The sequence below is a fragment of the Octodon degus genome, unplaced genomic scaffold, assembly GCF_000260255.1.
Source record: "Octodon degus isolate 3935 unplaced genomic scaffold, OctDeg1.0 scaffold05065, whole genome shotgun sequence".
Classification (NCBI taxonomy): domain Eukaryota; kingdom Metazoa; phylum Chordata; class Mammalia; order Rodentia; family Octodontidae; genus Octodon; species Octodon degus.
This window is the reverse complement of record NW_004529641.1, coordinates 1-2366: the sequence shown is the minus strand read 5'-3', so window position 1 is coordinate 2366 and position 2366 is coordinate 1. Positions and strand designations below refer to the sequence as shown.

General features: G+C 55.7%; 1 long non-coding RNA gene across 1 annotated transcript; it reads right to left on the bottom strand.

Moving 5' to 3' along the window:
- Nucleotides 1–6: 6 nt before the first annotated feature.
- On the bottom strand, nucleotides 7–2359 carry LOC111814979. The gene is made up of 3 exons (XR_002819816.1): nucleotides 2274–2359; nucleotides 1090–1183; nucleotides 7–93 (listed from the first exon to the last, which is right to left on the bottom strand). It is a non-coding gene; the product is annotated as an uncharacterized LOC111814979 (long non-coding RNA).
- Between the last annotated feature and the right edge of the window lie 7 nt (nucleotides 2360–2366).

Below are 2366 nucleotides of genomic sequence, written 5' to 3'. Positions count from 1 at the left end.
CTCGTCCTTGAGCAGCTCGTGAATGGTGGGGCGGGCAGTGGGGTCCGTCTGTAGCATCTTCTGGATGAGGGAGGCAGCCACGGGGTTGACGTGCTGCAGCAGAGAACACCTTAGGCAGGATGCGACCAGGACCCCAAGCGCAGCGCTGCACAGGGGCCTGCAGCCCAGCTGGCCAGCCCCACCTCCAGTTCTCCAACAAGCTGTGGCTCAGGGCTGTAAGCAGTGCCACATCGTCCTCAACAAGTGTCTGCCTAAACGGTGAGCATGACCACTTGGCCTTTCTCTTGACACTGAAGATTAACTTAGGGTACTCTTTCCCCCGGCCCCCCGACTGTGCCCTGCACACAGGCCTCAAACCCTAACATCTGCATCTGAATCCCAGACCCGCCTCTTACAGCAGCCATGCCAAGTCTCCTGGGCTTTCCAGAGCCTTTGTGTCTGCACCTACAACATGAGCGCTCACACCGTGTGTGCTCAGGGTCCTGCAGAGGCTCCCGGGGCGTCACCGAGCACAGGTGAGCGGTGTTGGGACACTCAGCACCAGCCCTGGACCTACCACGTGCCAGGGAGGTGTCTAAGTGCTTCCTGTGTTACCTCACCTGGCCCCCACGAAACTCTGCAGCTAGTGGGCCAGCGAGCTCCACTAGCACCCTTCACCACGAATGGAAAAGAGGCACAGGAGACTGAATCCCATGCCTGAAAGGAACCACACCCACCTCAGCTAGCACACGGCCTTTGCCACCACTCTGGGCGCTGGCTATGTGCCAGCTCCTACAGACACAGGCTCCTCCTTTGAATGCATCTATGCCGTGATTACAAAAATCAACACTGATCTGTCGCTGGGAAGCCCGTGGCTGCACCTCAGCTGACAACTCCACGAGCACCTACTGTGCGCAGGGCACGCCATGAACCCACAAGCTCTCCCTGGAGAAGCCTACGTGTACACGTGCGCCAAGCTCTGGGGGCAATTTCAGACACACAGACTCTCCCAGCTGCTGTCCACCCCTAGGGACAGGCCCGATCTGTCTGTACAGGACTCGGCTTTCAGAGAACAGTAAAGCAACATAGATTTAAAGCGCTGTTAGTCACCTTGGGGATACTGTATTCATTCTTCTTGATGCGGAGATAGGTTTCTTTTAGGCAAGAGGTCTCAAAAGGTGGCTTACCAACTAGCAGGGTGTACCTGTAAGTACAAGGTGGGATTTGGCCAAAGGGTCCGGGGACAGCCAGAACAGGAAGAGCTGCCCCAGGGGCCCAGGCAGAGCTGCCGTCCTTCTTTTTGGGTTGTTGTGTCTTTTGCAAGAGTCTTGCTCTGCAGCTCAGGCTGGCCTTGAGCTCACTTTGTGGCCCAGGCTGCTCCCACACTCAATAATCCTCCTGCCTCGGTCTCCCGAGTGCTGAGATTGCAGGCGTGTGCCACCAGGCCCAGCCACACATCCTTCGGAGTCACGTCACCTCGAAGGCTCCTGAAGACAACGTACTTAGCAGCCCCTGAAACTACTGGCTGCATCAATTCTCAAGTCAATGCGGTGAGGAGACCTGGATTCCAGTGGGCCAGGGACTGCTCGGCTTCAGCCTGCTGTGACCAGACTCTGCAGGGGCCTCACAGGCCACTGGGCCCCACAACAGGCCACAGTGGCTGGCCACCTGTGCCCAGAGAGGAGCACTGTGTTTAGAGGATCTGAACTTAAAGACTTAGTTTTTATTTGGGGAAAAAAAAAAGCCCCACTACAAATAAGTATGAAAACCATTGCAATTCATGTCAAACTCTCCAGCACCCAAGCCAAAAAACAGCAAAAAAAAAAAAAGGTAATTTTAAACGCCCAAAGCTTTGCGCCCCCACCTTGTTCTAGGCACCACAGCCCCCCTCAGAGGGCTGTCATTCCAGGCTGAATCGCGCCCACCCAGTGTGGATCAATGCTTCTAAACGAAACCTAGGACCCTCTCTGATGCCTGCTAAGTGACCTGGTCCTGGGATTCTGCACCGCTGACAGAGTCCCTGATGCTGCCTCAGGGATTCAGATCAAGACCACTTTCTGGGCAAGTAGGAAGGGGCTGGCACAAAGCGGAGGCCTCGGCCCCCTCCCCTGCACCCACAGCCCCTGCTGCGGGGCCCTACAAGGCCCACCAAAGGGAAAAGGAGTAAGAAGAGTAAGGCTTTGTGTTTGGGGCAACAGGTACTTTAGAACAAAATTCCCACTAAGTAGAAAGCCATAGTATGAGGTCAGCCAGCTAAGATGTCTCAGAAGGGCCTGAGACAGCTCCTGACTCACATGATGCACCCAATGGACCACACGTCCACCTCGAAACTGTGTCCTTTCTTGCTCAGCACCTCAGGAGCTATGTAATTGGGTGTCCCGCACAGA